Source organism: Macaca fascicularis, chromosome 10 (genome assembly GCF_037993035.2).
Source record: "Macaca fascicularis isolate 582-1 chromosome 10, T2T-MFA8v1.1".
NCBI classification, from domain to species: Eukaryota; Metazoa; Chordata; class Mammalia; order Primates; family Cercopithecidae; genus Macaca; species Macaca fascicularis.
Genome location: NC_088384.1, coordinates 79506962 through 79531343, shown reverse-complemented (window position 1 = coordinate 79531343; position 24382 = coordinate 79506962). Strand labels below are relative to the sequence as shown.

Genomic DNA, 24382 nt, shown 5'->3' with positions numbered 1-24382 from the left:
ATCAATTTCTAGTTTGATTCCATTTTGATTGAAGAACACTGTATGATCTCAATTCTTTAAAATGTGTAGAGGCTTGTTTTTTGGCCCAGTGTATCCTGATACATACTCTGTGAGCATTTGAAAGGAATGGCTGGGTATTCTGATATTGTTGGTGGATTAGTCTATAAATTGTCAATTTGATACTGAGTAGTTGATGACGTTCTTGAGTTCTTCCCTTTTGTTGCTGATTTTTGTAAAAGTTGTTATATCAATTCTTGAGATGGAGGTGTTGAAGGCTCCAACCGTAATTGTAAGTTTGTCTGCTTCTCTCCCTTCCAGCTGTTTCTACTTCACTTGTTTAGTGTTTTACTTTTATTTGTTTAGTGCATCATATTTAAGATTGCTTTACCATCTTGGTAGATTGGCACTTTTATCATATATAATATTCCTCTCTGTCTCTGGTACTATCTTATGCTCTAAAGCCTGCTTCATTTGATATTGATAAAACTATTCTTGCTATCTAGTATCTATCCAGAGGAAAAGAAGTCATTATTCGAAAAAAATACTTGCACACTCATGTTTATAGCAGCACAATTCACAATTGCAAAATCACGGAACCAACCCAAATGTCCATCAATCAATGAGTGGATAAAGAAATTGTTATATATATATATGATGGAATACTACTCAGCCATAAAAAGGAATGAATTAACAGCATTTTCAGTGACCTGGATGAGACTGGAGACTATTATTCTAAGTGAAGTAACTCAGGAATGGAAAACTAAACATCGTATGTTCTCACTAATATGTGAGAGCTAAGCTGTGAGGCCGCAAAGTCATAAAAATAATATGATGGACTTTGGGGAATTGAGGGAAAGAGTGGGAGGGGTGTAAGGATAAAATACTACAAATATGGTGTAGTGTACACTGCTTGGGTGATGGGTGGACTAAAATCTCATAAATCACCACTAAAGAACTTACTGATGTAACCAAATACCACTTACGGCAAAATAAAATAAAATAATAAACATTAAAAAAAAAGAAGTGAATCAAAGAAGCAACAAGGGAAAGTAAAATAAAAGTTTTATTTTCCTTGTTTTGAATTGATTAAACCAATTTGTTGAAAATAATAGCAGCAATGTATTTACTTATGTGTGTGCATTTGTGTGTGTGTGTATATACATATATATGACTATGCACAAGAGAAATTAATGGCAGCAATTATGTAAGAGACAGAAGAGCGGAATTACGATTATTTTGTTACTGTGAGGTACTTTTACTACACATGAAGTGGTATAGTGTTTTTTGAAACTGTCCTTGTATTAGTTGTAAATGTATATGACAATCACTAGGGCAATCACTAAACAAAGAAGTTTTGTGACTGATATCCTATGAATGAAGATAGAATGAAATCTTTTAAAACGGTAAATTTAAACTGTAAAAGGCAGAAAAAGAGTAAACAACAAAAATAAAACAAATAGCAAGGACAATGAATAGAAAACTAACATATATGATAGATACTAATCCACCTATAAATAATCACTTTAAAAGTTAATGTTCTAAATCGACCAATTAAAATAGAAAGATTGTCAAAATAAATCAAAAAACAAGATTCAACTATATATTATCTACAAAGAACCCACATTAAGAATACAAACAAATACAGGTTAAAAGTAAATGGATGGAGACAGCTATATCATGCTAACACTAACTGAAGGATTAATATGCTACAGGCTCTAACGGATAAATTCTAAAAAGAAAAAAAAATACAGCCAATAAACAAAAAGAAATCCTAAGCCTTGCATATGACCTGATCATCTATGTAGAAATCCAAAAGTATCAACCAAAAATTTCTTGAACTAATAAACAACTATAGCAAGGTTGCAGGATGCAAGGATAATATAAAAAAATAAGGCCAGGCGCAGTGGCTCACGCCTGTAATCCCAGCACTTTCGGAGGCCAAGGCGGGCAAATCACGAGGTCAGGAGATCAAGACCATCCTGGCTAACCCCATCTCTACTAAAAATACAAAAATTAGCCAAGCGTGATGGTGGGCACCTATAGTCTCAGCTACTTGGGAGGCTGAGGCAGGAGAATGGCGTGAATCCGGGAGGCGGAGCTTGCAGTGAACCAAGATTGTGCCACTGCACTCCAGCCTGGGCAACAGAGTGAGACTCCATCTTAAAAATAAATAAATAAATAAATAAAATAAATGAAAACACAATGCCAATTACATTATCACTCAAAAATGATATACATTGGGAAGAATCTAAAAACATGTAGAATATCTAAATGAAATAAGTCAAAGATGAAATATATCAAAGAAGAACTATATAAATGGAGACATCTGAACAGAGATTACATTTTCATGGATAGAAATATTCAACATTGTCAAGATATCAGTTCTTCCCAACTTGATCTATAGATGTTTTACAATCTCAATAAAAATTTCAGCAAGTTATTTTGTGGATATCGACAAACTGATTCTAAAGTTTACATGGAGAGGCAAAAGACTCAGAATAGCTAACACATCATTGAAGCTGGTGGACAAATTATTGCAAGTCCAAATTTACAACAGAGCTTCAACAATCAAGACAGAATATTGGTGAAAAATAGATGAATAGATAAATGGAACAGAACAGATAACCCAAAACTGACCCATGTAAGTATAGTCAACTTTGGGATGCCAAGACAGGCAGATCACGAGGTCAAGAGATCGAGACCATCCTGGCTAACATGGTGAAACCCCGTCTCTACTAAAAACACACACACAAAAAAATTAGTCGGACGTGGTAGTGGGCACCTGTAGTCCCAGCTACTTGGGAGGCTGAGGCAGGAGAATGGCATGAACCCAGGAGGCAGAACTTGCAGTGAGCCGAGATCGCGCCACTGTACTCCAGCCTGGGCAATGGAGCAAGACTCCATCTTAAAATATATATATATATGTGTGTGTGTGTATACATATATATGTATATACACATATATATATATAGTCAACCGATCTTTGACAAAGTAAAGATGATAGAGTGGAGCAAAGACAGCCTTTTCAACAAACAGTGCTAGAACAACTAGACAGCCACATGCAAAAAGAAAAAAAGACATAGACCTTACACCCTTCACAAAGGTAACATCAAATGAATTATAGGCACCTAAATGTAAAATGAAAAACTCTAAGTCTCTTAAAGAATAACACAGGAGAAAACCTAGATGATCTTAGGTATAACAATTTTTTAGACAGGATGCAAAAGTCACAATCTATGAAAAAAAGAATTGATAAGCTAGACTTCATTAAATTTAGAAACTTCTGCTTTGTAAAAGATGCTGTCAAGAGAATGAGAAGACAAGACACAGACTGGGAGAAAATAGTTTCAAAAGACGTGCCAGATAAACGACACTTATACAAAATATACAAAGAACGTTTAAAACCCAGTAATCAGAAAACTAATGACCCCAATGTAAAAATGGACAAAAGACCCAGACAAACACCTCACAAACAAGATACACAAATGGAAAATAACCATCTGAACAGGTGCTCAAAATCATGTCTTTGGGGAATTTCAAATTAAAACATCAATGGCATGTCACTACACACCTATTAGAATAGTCAAAACACTGACTATACCAAATGGTGTGAATGGGGAGCAACAGGAACTGTCATTCATTGCTGCTGGAAATGCGGAATGGTATAGCCACTATAGAAAACAATTTGGCAGTTTCCCGCAAAACTAAACATACTCTTATCATATGATCCAGCAACTGCACTCCTTGGGATTCATCCAAATGAGTTAAAAACTATATCTCCCCAAATACTTGCACATGAATATTTATAGCAGCTTTATTTATTCATATAATTGCCAAAAGTTGGAATCAACCAACACATCCTTCAGTAGATGAATGGATAAACAAACCTTGGTACATTCAGACAGTGGAATATTTGTCAGCACTAACTAGAAGTGAACTATGAAGCCATGAAAAGACATGGAGGAAACATAAATGCATATTACTAAGTGAAAGAAGCAAGCCTAAAAAGGCTATATATTGTATAATTCCAAATACATGACATCCTGCAAAAGGCAAAACTATGGAGACAGTAAAAGAATCAGCCAGGAGCTGGGTGGAGGAGGCAGGGATCATTTGATAGAGCACAGAAGATCTTTAGCTCAGTGAAATTACTCTAATACTGTAACGGGGAATGTAAGCCATTATACATTGGTCAAAACTCATAAAATATAAAACACTAAGAGTGAACCCCAATGTAAACAATGGACTTTGGATGATAATGATATATCAATATAGGTTCATCTAGTATAACTAATGTACCACTTGAATGTGGAATGTTTGTAATGGGAGAGCCTGTGCATTTGTGGGAGCAGGGGGTATATGGGAAATCTCTCTACTTTCTGCTCAATTTTGCTGTGAACCTAAAACTTCTCTAAAAAATAAAGTCCAATTTAAAAAGAAAGAAACAGGCAGCTTAGAATAAGATGACCTCTTCAGGAAACAATTTAACCCTTAAAAAAAAATAAAGTACCACTGGATGAGACAAATGTGGCTAGGTATGTATCTTTCAACTGGTCCCCCAAGTAGTCAGACCCCCCCAAATCCTCATCCAAATTGGGCTTGCTGATGCTGAGTGGGAAATGAATTTTACATTGACTGCGTGGCTGGATATTATGACTTGAAGTCCAAGTTTCCATGAGCTATCATGGAAGGGTTAGCCTGCTGGACTGAATGATTCAGTTAATCCTAAATCTCACATGAAGCATTAATTGCAACCACTTCTGCCTCCTCCCAAGTGTTTTGCCAAACTAATAACAAATCAAAAGGATTCTGCTGCTTTCCTGGTGCGGTACTAGGGAACCTGGATATCAATGACCATAATTTCTGAAGGTCTATTTATGTCCAACTTCTAAGAGAGATGTAATAACAATCAACGTTTGTTGGATGATTCATATGTATCAGATACTGAGCTAAGTAGTTTTCCCTATTATATAATTCCCTAGCAACAGTGTGAAGTTCATATTAAAATTCCTATTTTAGAGATGAAGAAACTGAAGTTCAGACTACTAGAATATTTTTCCCCAGGTCACACTGTCTGATATTAGTGGTTTCTAATTTCAAAACCCATTCTCCAGATATGATGCACTGAGAGGGACTCAGCATCTTTTCTGTGGTCTGGCTAGGAATGCAGTCTGAATCTGATTAGGAGGAAGCGGCATGCCTGAATCAAGGACACTTGGCAAGGTGACCAGTCTGTGCTCTCCAGAGATGCTGAGGACATGAGAGGCCAGGAAGGGCCTAAAAGAGTTTCAGATGAATTGTCACCAGAAAGACATGATAGTGTAAGATCTTGAATTGGATCCTGGGCCAGAAAAATAGCACTGGGGACAACTGGCAAGACCTGAAGAGATCTATAGATTAGATGCTATTACTGTACACATGTTCATTTCCCATTTTTTTTTTAAGACAGAATCTCTCTGTCACCCAGCCTAGAGTGCAGTGGCACAATCTCAGCTCACTGCAACCTCTGCCTCCCAGATTCAAGCAATTCTCCTTCCTCAGCCTCCCGAGTAGCTGGGATTACAGACGTCCGCCACCATGCCTGGCTAATTTTTGTATTTTTCACAGAGATGGGGTTTCACATGTCGGCCAGGCTGGTATCGAAGGCCAGGCTGGTATTGAACTCCTGACCTCAGGTGATCCACCTGCCTCAGCCTCCTAAAGTGCTGGGATTACAGGCATGAGCCACCAGGCCCGGCCCATTTCCCTGCTTTTGATAATTGTACTGCAGTTGCATAAGACAATGTTCTCTTTTTAGGAAACATACGTGGAAGAGTTTAGAAATAAGAGAAAATCATGCTATAAGTTATTCTCAAATATTTCAGGAAATAAACCCATCTATAAACACATACACATATACAAGGGCATTTCCTCTATGGCCCCCTCTTTGAAAAATCTTTTTTTTTTATTTTATTTTATTTTTTCTTTAAATTTATTTATTATTATTATACTTTAAGTTGTAGGGTACATGTGCATAACGTGCAGGTTTGTTACATATGTATACTTGTGCCATGTTGCTGTGCTGCACCCATCAACTCGTCATTTATATCAGGTATAACTCCCAATGCAATCCCTCCCCCGTCCCTCCTCCCCATGATAGGCCCCGGTGTGTGATGTTCCCCTTCCTGAGTCCAAGTGATCTCATTGTTCAGTTCCCACCTATGAGTGAGAACATGCGGTGTTTGGTTTTCTGTTCTTGTGATAGTTTGCTAAGAATGATGGTTTCCAGCTGCATCCATGTCCCTACAAAGGACACAAACTCATCCTTTTTGATGGCTGCATAGTATTCCATGGTGTATATGTGCCACATTTTCTTAATCCAATCTGTCACTGATGGACATTTGAGTTGATTCCAAGTCTTTGCTATTGTGAATAGTGCTGCAATAAACATACGTGTGCATGTGTCTTTATAGCAGCATAGTTTATAATCCTTTGGGTATATACCCAGTAATGGGATGGCTGGGTCATATGGTACATCTAGTTCTAGATCCTTGAGGAATCGCCATACTGTTTTCCGTAATGGTTGAACTAGTTTACAATCCCACCAACAGTGTAAAAGTGTTCCTATTTCTCCACATCCTCTCCAGCACCTGTTGTTTCCTGACTTAAATGATCGCCATTCTAACTGGTGTGAGATGGTATCTCATTGTGGTTTTGATTTGCATTTCTCTGATGGCCAGTGACGATGAGCATTTTTTCATGTGTCTGTTGGCTGTGTGAATGTCTTCTTTTGAGAAATGTCTGTTCATATCCTTTGCCCACTTTTTGATGGGGTTGTTTGTTTTTTTCTTGTAAATTTGTTTGAGTTCTTTGTAGGTTCTGGATATTAGCCCTTTGTCAGATGAGTAGATTGCAAAAATTTTCACAAAGCGCAACACCAATTTAGTCTCCAAGCCACAGTTCTTTTTTTTTTTAATTTACTTTTTTCAACAATTATTTTAGGTTCGGGGACACGTGCAGGTTTACTACACGAGTAAATTGCATGTTGCCAAGGTTTGGTGTACAAATGATCTTGTCACTCAGTAATAAGCATGGTACCTGATAGGTAGTTTTTCAGTCTTTCCTCTGCCTCACCCTCCCCCAACTCAAGTAGTCCTGACTATCTATTGTTCCCATCTTTGTGTCCATGTGTATTCAATGTTTAGCTCCCACTTAGAAGTGAGAACATGCGGTATTTGGGTTTCTGTTGCTGTGTTAATTCTCTTAGGATAATGGCCTCCAGCTGCATCCATATTGCTGCAAAAGACAGGATCTTGCCTAAATGTATCAAATAAGAAAAGCAGAATTAGGAAAGTCATCCTAAAAGCAAGGGAAATGATCCACTTGGTGTAATTTTGTTTAATATTTATTCTGTGTCTTCCCAGTATTATATTAGAAACCTAAAAAGATCCAAATTCAGAACTCCTACTCCTAAGGGATATATATAGTATTTCAATTTTAATTGAATATGGCCTGAATTATAGGGGATCTGTCTAAAGCTAAATAAGTCTACAAATCTCAAATTGAATTATCTTGTTGTAAAAGACTAAAATAAGAAAATAGCAAAAAAATCTAACTTGGCCACTTTTTTCATGAGTAGGTATTTTAAAACTAAAGTTTTAAGCTTTAGCTTAATTTAAAGTCAATTAAATCCTCAACACTTTACTAATGAATGCTTACAGTGTTGTCATTAAGGCCAATTATTTGAGACAACTAACATAGGACAACAAGCACCGTCATATTCAAGCTAGGACCATCCTATGTGCCATAGCCTCCTCTAATATATATTAGAAGCCCAGATATATGAAACTTGATGGAAACTTATTGAAAAAACAAAGGTTGAAACAGATGCAGTCTCATCAGGGCATCAAAACAGGCATGAGTTTTAATGTTTCTGATCATGGAAAGTCACCTTACATTTGTTACATTCCAGTATCAGACAATCCTTATTTTCAGCCCCTTGAAGTCATCCTCGAGTAAATAATGTGGGACAATGCATTTTCCAATATTACTTCATAGGTCAAGCTTAATTACGCAGAAACAACTTTCTCAAACAGCACCAGTCCCCCAACACTGAGCTCCACAGCTGTCTGGTGACAAGATGACCACATGGCCTTGGTATAATTCATTATCCAAGACAATACTATATTCATTTTGATCCTGAATGAATGACTTCCATTCCAGGTGCAAATGTTGCCATCACTATCTTATAGGATGGAATATAAAACAATTCTATTTTAAATATTTCTGCTGTTTTTGCAATCCGTTTTCTTGATTTAGCAGGCATGGCTGGACTGAGGTTTCATCAATCATCTGTCAGCAGGACTGTGAGAACGTGGCTAGCTAGGCTGCTTGCAAAGGAGACCATTAAGAAATCACTCCAGCAGGTCTAGTTTTTCTATCTTTACGTAAGTAGTACTTGCCATCACCTGGCATTTCAGATTAAAAGTGTTATGTGACTCCCCTGGTGCTGGAAGGAGGTTTGGAAGCAACTGTGTAGATCCTGTTAGTCATGTGTTTCTATGGTTATTTATAAATATTATGGCCAACCTTAGTCAATATATGATGATTACAAATTATTATTTTTTTAATTGCCAGGAGCTGTTTTCTTCCAGAGGTCATTTAGAAGGGCTTTCATGTTCATTTGACTCTGATGAATGTAACTTACCAGACAGAAAATATTAACAAGGCCAAGATTTTGGCAGTTAGGTTAAGATTCAGACTTAGGCTTATGGTGAAGCGTGAGAATAGAATGAATAAGAGCAAAAAGGACGTCTTTTTTGACTATGTCTTGAAGGGTGTCCTTATTTACAAGCATGAGAACAGTAAGTCTCAAAAGAAAAATCACCTATACTGTGGACCCAGGGGTGTCTTCTGCAACATAACTCTTTTCTAGGTTACACAAAACAGTAGAATTAGGAGGTTTCTTGTATTCTTACAGACTACATCATTGACAAAGACCACTATATAGACTCAATAAAGAATTATATTGAATAAAATTATATATTTTGAATGCGAAGGAAATTCAGAAAGTTTTGCTGAGAAATTCAACTGATGCTTTACGTAAAATATGCAGATTTAGCTTTGGACCACTGACCAGCCTCAAGTTAGCTCAAGGCCTTAGAAGAAACACATCTTGGAGCTTGAAGGATGCTAAGTGAATAGCTAAGTGTTGGAGAAAAAGACTTAGGAACCAGGCTTGTTTGCACCATAAACATAAGAAAGAGAAAATTAATTCAGTCAAACATGAACAACAGCAGTGAAAAGACTCCCATATATTTTCGGCATCTATTTTTTAAAATATCCCTCTTAGTGCTAAATGAAACAGATGCAACCACATTAAGTATTAACAGCTTTAATAAGCACCTTCTATCAATAGCCATAATTGCAAAGACAATGCAGTGTTTTAATATCACAATTGTTGCTTTTGCATATCAAACATTTTTCATGAATCCCTTATGTATTTGTTTAGTGAATGTTTTGGCATTTTTGCATGTTTTCCAGGAGGCATGATACATTTTTTTTTAATTTTTGTCAAGTAGGCTCTCTGCCCCAGACAATAAAAAGGGCTCAAAATACAAGAAGAAAATAATTGATTTTAAATTATTCTCTTTTGCCAGTTTAGCCCTTCTGTTGAGTCAAACCGTATCTATCTATATCTAAATCTCTCTCTATTCTGCTGTCGAAGAAACTAAGTTTCAAAAAATTTATTTCAGTTCTCCCAACTTGGATTTGAAAGAGCTGGAATTTGAACCCAAGTCTGCAACTTTTATTTATTTATCTACTTATTTATTATTTTGATATGGAGTCTTGCTCTGTCGCCCAGGCTGGAGGGCAGTGGCACGATCTCGGCTCATTACAAGTTCCACCTCCTGGGTTCATGCAATTCTCCTGCCTCAGCCTCCCGAGTAGCTAGGACTACAGGCACCCGCTACCACGCCCGGCTAATTTTTTGTATTTTTAGTAGAGACTGGGTTTCACCGTGTTAGCCAGGATGGTCTCGATCTCCTGACCTCGTGATCCGCCCGCCTCGACTTCCCAAAGTGCTGGGATTACAGGCGTGAGCCACCGCACCAGGCCAGTCTGCAACTTTCAAACAATGTTTTTCTATTATACAAAGAGTTAAGGATAAAATTATTAGCAAAGCTATACAACTAATTATTATATTTAGCTTTAATATGTTCTTAATTTTTAAGTTATAATTTTAATTACAACAATTCATTCTGTGTTTTTCATATACAGTATTGACATTGTAAGCAAAATAAAAGTGAGTTAATTTAAAGAAAGATGCCAATCAGTAATTGTACAGATGGCAAAAAAAAGCTGGAGGAAGTACACAAATATAAGAGTGCTTAGAAAAAACACGCTACGCCTTAGGGCCTGCTATCTGTAGGTTAAAGGAAAATAAATCTGTCTTCTGAAATCATTAAACATTGAAGTAAAAGTAAACTGGAGAAAAATATTTTCCAATTTCCCTGTCCCCATTATTTTATAGATAAAACATTGAGGGCTGGAAGTTCATTGATTGCTCAAGTCACATGAATACTTTTGAGAAAAGCTGAGTTTAGAACTCTGTATTGAATTCCCTGCACAGGCTAGTAGCAGGGTTATTTGACACATAGATTCAGGAGCAGAAGGGTGGACCAAAAATTTCTCTGAAAATATGCCAGCAAAACATTAGCTGTCACTACTGATCTGGAATCCATTCCATTCAGCAGGTATTACACAGATAGATGTCTGATCGTGAACCAATCATATTTTTTTCTTTAGCTAAAATCTCTAATGGTTATGAATCCAGTTAAGAAGTATCTTCCAATTGAGAACTATCTTCAAACTACTCACTTCTAAAGCTATTCCCCATTCTGTGATCCTGCCATTATGGTGAAAAAATATGCTTGGATCTTCTACCAGAAGAGGCCCAAGTTCACATATCTATCCATGTATTAGTTTGTTTTCTTGTAACTGTTTTGGGTTTTTTATTGTTTGACACAGAATCTCACTCTGTCAGGTTGGAATGCAGTGGTGCACTATCGGCTCACCGCAGCCTCCACTTCCTGGTCTCAAGCAATCCTCCCACCTCAGCCTCCCAAGTAGCTGAGACTACAGGTGTGTGCCACCATGCCAGGCTAATTTTTGTAGTTTTTTGTAGAGATGGGGTTTCACCATGTTGCCCAAGCTTGTCTGGAACTCCTGAGCTCAAGCAGTTCTCCTGCCTTGGCCTCCCAAAGTGCTGGCATTACAGGTGTAAGCCATCATGCCCGGCCCTATTCATACATTTGAGAAAGACTTACCAAGTGCCTGCTATGAACCAAGCACTGTGTAGGGTAAAGTGCCTATCTTCTGAGAGCTTATACTCAAACGAGGGAGATTGGCTATTCACAAATAAATCAATAAATAGATGATAATTGATTTTTATTAGTGCTACAAGAAAAATTAACAGGGAATTATGGTACAGAATGAGAGTAAGGCCATTTTGATGAAGCGAAACTTAAGCTGAGCACTGACAGAAGAGATAAACCACAGCAAGATCTGATCAATGGGGAAAAATATATTCCAGGCAGAGAAGAGAGTAGAGAAAAGCCTTGTAGCCTAAATAAGTGGGTATGTTTTGAGACTTTAAAACAAGTCAAGGCTCCTAAATATTTTCAGAGAAAGAATGGTAGCTGAAGATGAGGAGGAGAAAGACCCAGATCACGAGGGCATTTATAGGTCATAAATGGGAGCATAGTTTTTATTCTAAGAACAATGGATTTAAGCAGAGAAGGGACATAACATGAATTTAAGTGTTTAAAAGGTCCTTCTGGCTGTGATGTGGAAAACAAATTGTTGAGGCAAGAGCAGAAACAACCCAATCTTTAGAGGACTGCAGAAGTCTGGGTAAGACACGATGGTGGTTTAGATAGACAGGGAGTTCTCAAGATTGAGAAAAATAGATGAGCATGAGGTATATTTTGGAGAGAGAATTGACAGGGCCTGCTGATGAATTGGATGTGGGGAATGACGGAAAGGGAGAAGTCAAGAATGACTCTCAGGCATCTGGCTTTGGTAACTGGGTCGATGGTAGAGCTGTTTACAGAGATGGAAAAGGTGAGGTGAGCCAGGCTTCAAGGGGAAACTAAGGACTCTTGTTTGGCCATGCTAAGCTAGAGATGCCTATGAGACATCTAAGTAGAAGTACGAAATTGATGATCGAATGTATGAGTCTCAGGCTTATAGGAAACCTGTGCCTGAAGACAAAATTGAACACCTGCAGCTTAGAGATGGGTTTAAGCTCTGGAAGACAATGTAGATGATCTTGGTGAAGCTATCTCCACAAACAGGGCTTGCCATTTGCCTCCAGAGACTAAGAGTTTGGATCACTGACTTCTCACCTCTTCCCACCCACTTTCCCTTCTGGGTCCTTCCCCTCTACAGCTTTAGCAAAATTTCCATTTATCCCTTCAAGCTGACCAGAAAGCAGGAAAGCAGCCAGCCATACAGGTCCTTCTCATTCTGGGTATTTTTAACAGCAGTGGAAAAATCCCAATTCAAGCAATGAGTTCAACCACTAAGGGTAGTCTTTAGTAAAAACTGAAAGGTTTTTTTCTTACTGTAAATGGAGCTATCCTATGACTCTTTGCTCTAGGTTTGCTTCTGATGCTTAAAGGAAAGGTTCTCATTTATTCTATGTCAATAATGCCATCACTCCTGTGAGTGTTCTGAAAGTCATTTATTGGTTGAATCCACATTGCCTCAGAATCCCCGAAATTTAGATCTGGAGAAGTCTTCAAAAACTAGTTCAAACTCATCATGTTACATGACAAGTTACATGAAAAGTTTCAAGTTCCATGTTACATAAAAAATAGAAAACCTAAAATGTTTAAGGGTCTGACCAGTATGGTAGCTCTATTTACACTTGCTTAAAGCTCTACGGAGCTACGTGCAAGGTCACTCACTATGGTCACCAGAATGGCTTCTAATTGAAACTGGCCCCTTCCAGAAGTCAAAGACATATTCACAGAGATTTCACAGGAAGAAGACTTCTAAAACAAAATTTTATCTCACTATTTACTAGGGAGTCTTGTGACTCCAACACGGCACTGCATGTCATAATGTATATAAAAGTCTTTAAAATCTTATGATGCTTTGCATAATTGGGATCTACATTACGTTCTCCAACATTTTTCTGTTTCTTTGTAATTATTAAATTTATACATGCTCAGCTAAGAAAGTTTGAAAATGAAGAAAATCGTAAAGAAAACAAAAATATATTTAATCCCAAAAGGCTTTGATAATGTTTATATTTGATGTATTACAGACCTTATTCTATATGTATCGGGATATGTGTGCTTCTATTTGCCTGTGTAAATGGTACTTATATATTGTTATGTACATGTATATTCATTTTTGTGTGTGCATATATACAGTTGTCCCTCCAGGAACTTGAGCATTCATAGGAGGTCATGAAACCAATCCCACTTTGATACTAAGGGACAATTCATATTATATTATATATATAAAATATATATGTATGTGTATATATAATGTGTATATATATAACATATAGATACATAATATCTATATATAATATCTGCACACAGATTATGTTTTCTATCATACAACGTTTCCCTTATATATATATTCTCATTGCTCAATATATATATTGAGTCAACTGTTTTTTATTTTACCACAGACTACCTGGATGCAGCTGACTTTCTTCACCTTGTGAGTTCCTGGACAATAAAATCTGTTATTTTACTTCTTCCCAAGTAAACTTCAGGAAAAGCTAAAGGTGCCCTGCCAAGTTCCCTTCACTGGACCAATGTATCCCCGCTTCAGATGTGTCTCACAGGTTCCCTCTTCTCAAGAGAATTGCTCTCTGCTAATGTTTGGGAGCCAAGTACACATATACACTACACATAGACATACATGCAAGGACAGCTGCATGGGCATATTCAACCTGCCTCAAGGTGGAGCCACCTCTATGGTGCAATTCATGGCCTCGTGTTCCCCATTGGATCAGGCTGAAACTAATGTCAAGCTATAACATTTGCTTTGCTTCTTCCCCTGCCATCTCTGACTTTTCTCACTTAACTTCTTCTAAAAGTCCTTCCTCTGATGGGACAACTGGGATCTCTTCCACCATGCATCTTATTTCTTAGCAGGCTCATCTGAGCTTATTCACATGGCAGGCAACTAGGCAGGTTCCCAAGGAGAACAGTGGAATAGCACAAGATCTCGTGAGTCATAGACTCGAAAGTTCCACACTATTAATTCTGCTGCATTCTATTGGCCAAAAACAATCACAAGGATGGGAGAGTGGGGAAGTGAATCCCAGCTCTTGAATGGAGAAGCTACAATGTAGCAGTGCAAAGGATGTGGATACAGAGAGGGGTTTAAAAAAAAAAAAAAGTGGAATCATTCCGTCAGGCACAGTGGCTCAGGCCTGTAATCCCTACACTTTGGGAGGCCAAGGAGGGAGGATCTCGTGAGCCCCGGAATTCAAGACCAGCCTGTGCAACATAATGAGATTCCTATTTCTACACTTTTTTTTTTGTAACAAGGGAGACCTTTTTTTGTTTGTTTGTTTACCATCAATCCATTACAAACAGCAAACACTTTAATATGCAGAAGAAAAAAGAAGACAAGGGCGGAGCAAGATGGCCAAATAGGAACAGCTCCAGTCTCCAACTTCCAGCGCGAGTGACACAGAAGACCGGTGATTTCTGCATTTTCAACTGAGGTACTGGGTTCATCTCACGGGGGAGTGCCGGACGATCGGTGCTGGTCAGCTGCTGCAGCCCGACCAGCGAGAGCTGAAGCAGGGCGAGGCATCGCCTCACCTGGGAAGCGCAAGGGGGAAGGGAATCCCTTTTCCTAGCCAGGGGAACTGAGACACACAACACCTGGAAAATCGGGTAACTCCCACCCCAATACTGCACTTTAAGCAAACGGGCACACCAGGAGATTGTATCCCACACCTGGCCAGGAGGGTCCCACGCCCACAGAGCCTCACTCATTGCTAGCACAGCAGTCTGCGATCTAACCGCAAGGCAGCAACGAGGCTGGGGGAGAGGCGCCCGCCATTGCTGAGGCTTAAGTAGGTAAACAAAGCCTCTGGGAAGCTCGAACTGGGTGGAGCTCACAGCAGCTCAAGGAAACCTGCCTGTCTCTGTAGACTCCACCTCTGGGGACAGGGCACAACTAAACAACAACAAAAGCAGCAGAAACCTCTGCAGACGCAAACGACTCTGTCTGACAGCTTTGAAGAGAGCAGTGGATCTCCCAACACGGAAGTTGAGATCTAAGAAGGGACAGACTCCCTGCTCCAGTGGGTCCCTGACCCCTGAGTAGCCTAACTGGGAGACATCCCCCACTAGGGGCAGTCTGACACCCCACACCTCACAGGGTGGAGTACACCCCTGAGAGGAAGCTTCCAAAGCAAGAATCAGACAGGTACACTCGCTGTTCAAAAATATTCTATCTTCTGCAGCCTCTGCTGCTGATACCCAGGCAAACAGGGTCTGGAGTGGACCTCAAGCAATCTCCAACAGACCTACAGCTGAGGGTCCTGACTGTTAGAAGGAAAACTATCAAACAGGAAGGACACCTACACCAAAACCCCATCAGTACATCACCATCATCAAAGACCAGAGGCAGATAAAACCACAAAGATGGGGAAAAAGCAGGGCAGAAAAGCTGGAAATTCAAAAAATAAGAGCGCATCTCCCCCGGCAAAGGAGCGCAGCTCATCGCCAGCAACGGATCAAAGCTGGACGGAGAATGACTTTGATGAGATGAGAGAAGAAGGCTTCAATCCATCAAACTTCTCAGAGCTAAAGGAGGAATTACGTACCCAGCGCAAAGAAACTAAAAATCTTGAAAAAAAAGTGGAAGAATTGATAGCTAGAGTAATTAATGCAGAGAAGGTCATAAACGAAATGAAAGAGACGAAAACCATGATACGAGAAATACGTGACAAATGCACAAGCTTCAGTAACCGACTCGATCAACTGGAAGAAAGAGTATCAGCGATTGAGGATCAAATGAATGAAATGAAGCGAGAAGAGAAACCAAAAGAAAAAAGAAGAAAAAGAAAAAAACAAAGCCTGCAAGAAGTATGGGATTATGTAAAAAGACCAAATCTACGTCTGATTGGGGTGCCCGAAAGTGAGGGGAAAAATGGAACCAAGTTGGAAAACACTCTTCAGGATATCATGCAGGAGAACTTCCCCAACCTAGTAGGGCAGGCCAACATTCAAATCCAGGAAATACAGAGAACGCCACAAAGATGCTCCTCCAGAAGAGCAACTCCAAGACACATAATTGCCAGATTCACCAAAGTTGAAATGAAGGAAAAAATCTTAAGGGCAGCCAGAGAGAAAGGTCGGGTTATCCACAAAGGGAAGCCCATCAGACTAACAGCAGATCTCTCGGCAGAAACTCTACAAGCCAGAAGAGAGTGGGGGCCAATATTCAACATTCTTAAAGAAAAGAATTCTCAACCCAGAATTTCATATTCAGCCAAACTAAGTTTCATAAGTGAAGGAGAAATAAAATCCTTTACAGATAAACAAATGCTTAGAGATTTTGTCACCACTAGGCCTGCCTTACAAGAGACCCTGAAGGAAGCACTAAACTTGGAAAGGAACAACCGGTACCAGCCATTGCAAAAACATGCCAAAATGTAAAGACCATCGAGGCTAGGAAGAAACTGCATCAACTAACGAGCAAAATAACCAGTTAATATCATAATGGCAGGATCAAGTTCACACATAACAATATTAACCTTAAATGTAAATGGACTAAATGCTCCAATTAAAAGACACAGACTGGCAAACTGGATAAAGAGTCAAGACCCATCAGTCTGCTGTATTCAGGAGACCCATCTGACATGCAGAGACATACATAGGCTCAAAATAAAGGGATGGAGGAAGACTTACCAAGCAAATGGAGAACAAAAAAAAGCAGGAGTTGCAATACTAGTCTCTGATAAAACAGACTTCAAACCATCAAAGATCAAAAGAGACAAAGAAGGCCATTACATAATGGTAAAGGGATCAATTCAACAGGAAGAGCTAACTATCCTAAATATATATGCACCCAATACAGGAGCACTCAGATTCATAAAGCAAGTCCTTAGAGACTTACAAAGAGACTTAGACTCCCATACAATAATAATGGGAGACTTCAACACTCCACTGTCAACATTAGACAGATCAACGAGACAGAAAGTTAACAAGGATATCCAGGAATTGAACTCATCTCTGCAGCAAGCAGACCTAATAGACATCTATAGAACTCTCCACCCCAAATCAACAGAATATACATTCTTCTCAGCACCACATCGCACTTATTCCAAAATTGACCACGTAATTGGAAGTAAAGCACTCCTCAGCAAATGTACAAGAACAGAAATTATAACAAACTGTCTCTCAGACCACAGTGCAATCAAACTAGAACTCAGGACTAAGAAACTCAATCAAAACCGCTCAACTACATGGAAACTGAACAACCTGCTCCTGAATGACTACTGGGTACGTAACGAAATGAAGGCAGAAATAAAGATGTTCTTTGAAACCAATGAGAACAAAGATACAACATACCAGAATCTCTGGGACACATTTAAAGCAGTGTGTAGAGGGAAATTTATAGCAGTAAATGCCCACAAGAGAAAGCAGGAAAGATCTAAAATTGACACTCTAACATCACAATTAAAAGAACTAGAGAAGCAAGAGCAAACACATTCGAAAGCTAGCAGAAGGCAAGAAATAACTAAGATCAGAGCAGAACTGAAGGAGATAGAGACACAAAAAACCCTCCAAAAAATCAATGAATCCAGGAGTTGGTTTTTTGAAAAGATCAACAAAATTGACAGACCGCTAGCAAGACTAATAAAGTAGAAAAGAGAGAAGAATCAAATAGACGTAATAAAAAATGATAACGGGGATATCACCACCGACCCCACAGAAATACAAACTACCATCAGAGAATACTATAAACACCTCTACGCAAATAAACTAGAAAATCTAGAAGAAATGGATAATTTCCTGGACGCTTACACTCTTCCAAGACTAAACCAGGAAGAAGTTGAATCCCTGAATAGACCAATAGCAGGCTCTGAAATTGAGGCAATAATTAATAGCCTACCAACCAAAAAAAGTCCAGGACCAGATGGATTCACAGCTGAATTCTACCAGAGGTACAAGGAGGAGCTGGTACCATTCCTTCTGAAACTATTCCAATCAATAGAAAAAGAGGGAATCCTCCCTAACTCATTTTATGAGGCCAACATCATCCTGATACCAAAGCCTGGCAGAGACACAACAAAAAAAGAGAATTTTAGACCAATATCCCTGATGAACATCGATGCAAAAATCCTCAATAAAATACTGGCAAACCGGATTCAGCAGCACATCAAAAAGCTTATCCACCATGATCAAGTGGGCTTCATCCCTGGGATGCAAGGCTGGTTCAACATTCGCAAATCAATAAACATAATCCAGCATATAAACAGAACCAAAGACAAGAACCACATGATTATCTCAATAGATGCAGAAAAGGCTTTTGACAAAATTCAACAGCCCTTCATGCTAAAAACGCTCAATAAATTTGGTACTGATGGAACATACCTCAAAATAATAAGAGCTATTTATGACAAACCCACAGCCAATATCATACTGACTGGGCAAAAACTGGAAAAATTCCCTTTGAAAACTGGCACAAGACAGGGATGCCCTCTCTCACTACTCCTATTCAACATAGTGTTGGAAGTTCTGGCTAGGGCAATCAGGCAAGAGAAAGAAATCAAGGGTATTCAGTTAGGAAAAGAAGAAGTCAAATTGTCCCTCTTTGCAGATGACATGATTGTATATTTAGAAAACCCCATTGTCTCAGCCCAAAATCTCCTTAAGCTGATAAGCAACTTCAGCAAAGTCTCAGGATACAAAATTAATGTGCAAAAATCACAAGCATTCTTATACACCAGTAACAGACAAACAGAGAGCCAAATCAGGAATGAACTTCCATTCACAATCACTTCAAAGAGAATAAAGTATCTAGGAATCCAACTTACAAAGGATGTAAAGGACCTCTTCAAGGAGAACTACAAACCACTGCTCAGTGAAATAAAAGAGGACACAAACAAATGGAAGAACATAGCATGCTCATGGATAGGAAGAATCAATATTGTGAAAATGGCCATACTGCCCAAGGTTATTTATAGATTCAATGCCATCCCCATCAAGCTACCAATGACTTTCTTCACAGAATTGGAAAAAACTGCTTTAAAGTTCATATGGAACCAAAAAAGAGCCCGCATCTCCAAGACAATCCTTAGTCAAAAGAACAAAGCTGGAGGCATCACGCTACCTGACTTCAAACTATACTCAAGGCTACAGTAACCAAAACAGCATGGTACTGGTACCAAAACAGAGATATAGACCAATGGAACAGAACAGAGTCCTCAGAAATAATACCACACATCTACAGCCATCTGATCTTTGACAAACCTGAGAGAAACAAGAAATGGGGAAAGGATTCCCTATTTAATAAATGGTGCTGGGAAAATTGGCTAGCCATAAGTAGAAAGCTGAAACTGGATCCTTTCCTTACTCCTTATACGAAAATTAATTCAAGATGGATTAGAGACTTAAATGTTAGACCTAATACCATAAAAACCCTAGAAGAAAACCTAGGTAATACCATTCAGGACATAGGCATGGGCAAACACGTCATGTCTAAAACACCAAAAGCAACAGCAGCAAAAGCCAAAATTGACAAATGGGATCTAATTAAACTAAAGAGCTTCTGCACAGCAAAAGAAACTACCATCAGAGTGAACAGGCAACCTACAGAATGGGAGAAAATTTTTGCAATCTACTCATCTGACAAAGGGCTAATATCCAGAACCTACAAAGAACTCAAACAAATTTACAAGAAAAAAACAAACATCCCCATCAAAAAGTGGGCAAAAGATATGAACAGACATTTCTCAAAAGAAGACATTCATACAGCCAACAGACACATGAAAAAATGCTCATCATCACTGGCCATCAGAGAAATGCAAATCAAAACCACAATGAGATACCATCTCACACCAGTTAGAATGGCGATCATTAAAAAGTCAGGAAACAACAGGTGCTGGAGAGGATGTGGAGAAATAGGAACACTTTTACACTGTTGGTGGGATTGTAAACTAGTTCATCCATTATGGAAAACAGTATGGTGATTCCTCAAAGATCTAGAACTAGATGTACCATATGACCCAGCCATCCCATTACTGGGTATATACCCAAAGGATTATAAATCATGCTGCTATAAAGACACATGCACACATATGTTTATTGTGGCACTATTCACAATAGCAAAGACTTGGAATCAACCCAAATGTCCATCAGTGACAGACTGGATTAAGAAAATGCGGCACATATACACCATGGAATACTATGCAGCCATAAAAAAAGGATGAGTTTGTGTCCTTTGTAGGGACATGGATGCAGCTGGAAACCATCATTCTTAGCAAACTATCACAAGAACAGAAAACCAAACACCGCATGTTCTCACTCATAGGTGGGAACTGAACAATGAGATCACTTGGACTCAGGAAGGGGAACATCACACACCAGGGCCTATCATGGGGAGCGGGGAGGGGGGAGGGATTGCATTGGGAGTTATACCTGATGTAAATGACGAGTTGATGGGTGCTGACGAGTTGATGGGTACAGCACACCAACATGGCACAAGTATACATATGTAACAAACCTGCACGTTGTGCACATGTACCCTAGAACTTAAAGTATAATAATAAATTTTAAAAAAAAAAGAAAAAAGAAGACAAGTGTTTACATTCATCGCTGTGGATAAAAAAGCCATGAACTCAAAGCTCAGCTTTGCCAGTTTTCAGATGTTGACCTTGGGAAAGTTACCTAAACTTCTACATCTTAATTTTCTCATGAGTAAAATGTATGGGAAAAGAGTACTCACCTGGTAGTGAGAGGTGACAATGGCTAGCAGCCCTCACTCTGGGTGCCTCCTGGGCCTCGGCGCCCACTCTGGCCTTGCTTGAGGAGCCCTGCAGCCCGCCATGGCACTGTGGGAGCCCCTCTCTGGGCAGGCGGCGGCGGGAGCCAGCTCTCTCTGCTTGCGGGGAGGTGTGGACAGAGAGGCGCGGGAGGGAACCGCGGCTGCGCATGGCGTCCACAGGCCAGCGCGAGTTCCGGCAGGCGCGGTCGCGGGCTCCGCGGGCCCTGCACTCCGAGCGGCTGGCGGGCGCCACCGGCCCAGGGCAGTGAGGGGCTTAGCACCCGCGCCAGCAGCTGCGGTGGGTGTGCCAGGTCCTCCAGCAGTGCCGGCCCGCCATGCCCAAACCACCCCCTAACCGGCGGTGGGCTCCCACGCAGCCCGAGCCTCCCAGACAAGCGCCGCCCCCTGCTATGCGGCGCTGGGTCCCCTCGACCGCCTAGGGGCTGAGGAGTGCAAGTGCAGGGCGCCAGCGCGGGACTGGCAGTTAGCTCCCCCTGCCGACCTGTGCAGGAGCCACTGAGTGAAGCCAGCTGGGCTCCTGAGTATGGTGGGGACTTGGAGAGCTTTTATGTCTGGCTGAGGGATTGCAGATACACCAGTCAGCACTCTGTGTCTAGCTCAAGGTTTGTAAAAACACCTATCAGCACTCTGTGTCTAGCTCAAGGTTTGTAAACACACCAATCAGTATTCTGTAACTAGCTAACCTAGTGGGAACTTGGAGAACTTTTATGTCTGGCTGAGGGATTGTAGATACACCAGTCAGCACTCTGTGTCTAGCTCAAGGTTTGTAAAAACACCTATCAGCACTCTGTGTCTAGCTCAAGGTTTGTAAACACACCAATCAGTATTCTGTAACTAGCTAACCTAGTGGGAACTTGGAGAACTTTTATGTCTGGCTGAGGGATTGTAGATACACCAGTCAGCACTCTGTGTCTAGCTCAAGGTTTGTAAAAACACCTATCAGCACTCTGTGTCTAGCTCAAGGTTTGTAAACACATCAATCAGTATTCTGTAACTAGCTAACCTAGTGGGAACTTGGAGAACTTTTATGTCTGGCTGAGGGATTGTAAATGCACCAATCAGCACTGTGTCAAAACGGACCAATCAGCTCTCTGTAAAATGGGTCAATCAGCAGGATGCGAGTGGGGCCCGATAAAGGAATAAAAGCAGGCTACCTGAGTCAGTCAGCAGCAGCCAGCTGGGTTCCGGTCTGTTGTTTTGCTCTTTGCAGTAAATCTTGCTGCTGCTCTGTCTTTGGGTCCACGGTGCCTTTAAGAGCTGTAACACTCACTGCGAAGGTCTGCAGCTTCACTCCTGTCAGCGAGACCACGAACCCAACAGAAGGAAAAAGGTGAAGACACATCTGAACATCTGAAGGAACCAACTCCGTACATACCATCTTTAAAAAGTGTAACGCTCACCGCAAGGGTCCACAGCTTCATTCTTGAAGTCAGCGAGAGAAAGAACCCACCAATTCCGGACACAGTAGCACTGTTGAGAGAATTAAATTATGTAATCTATGTAAGGCTTTTAGCAAAATGCATTGCACATTATAAGCTCCCAATAAGGTTGGTCCTGTTAATATTATAAATAAAGATACAGAGTGCATGTTTAAGAAGGTGAGGAGTGTTCTTTATTGTAAGATGCACTTACAGAGCACAAGTTGAAACCAGCAATCCCTCACTGCAACTGGCATTGGATGGCCATGATGATTAGTGTTTGCATCACCAAAAGCCCTGAACCAAGACCAGGAACATGTACAAATTCACCTTGGTTCATACTCCTGCCTAGAGAATGATAGGGTAGAATACCCTTGCCTCAGAGGTATGGGAAACCCATCACAGTTTGATTCTCACTCTCAAGGCTTTAACATAGTAAAACAATTTACTTTTCTCCTAAGAACTATCACTTTCCGCCAAATAACAATATTACTATGAACGCTTACTTGTCTAAATTTTGCATTCTAGAAATGCTAGGTGCACTAGAGATGTAAAGGGGAACTAATTGAGGTGAACAAGAAAGAACATTAGCATGTGAGTAAAGGAAACGTAAGTTTCCCAGCAGTAAGCAAAAAATGTGAGAATGTTCCAGACCACTGAGAAATGATAAACATAGATATATGACAATCAGAGAAAGTGAAAGGACCTGAACTTATTTTGAAAACCAGGGAGGACAAAGGTGAAACGGACTTAATGGCCCTGATTATATGGTTACCAAATTTTTTCTCATCTCTACTTGACAAAATAGTGAAACCTCGCTAAGTTGCAGACTTTCAGAGGTTAAACACAAGGAAGAATTTATTAACAAGCAGGACTCACTTGACACAAGAATGAATGGCCGGTTGAGTTTGTGAAATGTTCTCCAGAGAACTCTCAGAAAAGGCATGGTTCTCATCTGTCTTTGGTTTACCAGTTAGATGTAGCCTCACTGCAGTGGAAAAAATGGATTCACTGGTTGAAACAGGGATCTTCCAGGCTCTGACTCTGTGGTGCAGACATTGGTCCAGGCACAATGGAAAAACTCAATGATGTCTCCTAAAAATGTGCCTCCCAGAAATCACATTTGGGGCCAAGATTGTGACAAGTGCCTAGCATTGTCCAGACTGCAAACAAGCTCGTGGATGTTGATCTTTCCAGTGTTACATGTGAACACTACACTTACTCACAAATCATCTTGGTGGGAATTCTCCAAATATAAAGTATGGTGCACCCAGACTCCCTAGAAACACTTCACTGTTTAAACACTTAACTATGAAAAGCTCTGGGTAAAAGTCTTTAACTCCCTTCTTTTGTTTGAAGAAATACACATATACGTACACACACTCTCTTATATACAATACTGCGGTCAGGTTAGTTTTGGCTTTCAAATAACCATGAAACACTTCAAATGAAGATGGCTGATACCTCAGGACAGTTTTCAGCCCATCTGTTGTCATTGCTATGATAAAAAATCACCACATCATTTGGTTTTTCTATGTTTTGTTTCATGGCCCTCTTTATCTGTTCATTAATTCACTGTAAATAAAAGCCTATCTTTCACCTTACAACCACACCTGACTTAGAAAGTTACATGCAGCAGATTTTTTCTTCCCATTAACATACTTGCCATCATTTTATTACTTACTTTTCTTCATGTATATTATTTCTCCGGAACAAAATGTATGTAATTAGGCATAATATGTACCAAGTGTGCAGTATCTATTGATATCAGTGATGAACAAAGCAGAATGCAATAGATTAAGAATTATCTCAAAAACAAAATGCTACAAGAAATTAAAAAAATTTGAGAATAGCAATGATACGTTTAAAATTCTCTTAGGCTCAAACATTAATTGAAAGTACATAACTGCTCTAACACTCAT

The 24382-nt window shown here is 39.7% G+C and overlaps 1 long non-coding RNA gene across 2 annotated transcripts in view; it reads right to left on the bottom strand.

Moving 5' to 3' along the window:
• The window catches only part of LOC123567293 (uncharacterized), a 62978-nt gene extending 41564 nt beyond the window's left edge, over positions 1 to 21414 (bottom strand). For both annotated transcript variants that reach the window (XR_006690220.3, XR_010578241.2), the window contains exon 1: positions 20983 to 21414. This is a non-coding gene — a long non-coding RNA (uncharacterized lncRNA). The remainder of the gene's footprint in view (positions 1 to 20982) is intronic.
• Between the last annotated feature and the right edge of the window lie 2968 nt (positions 21415 to 24382).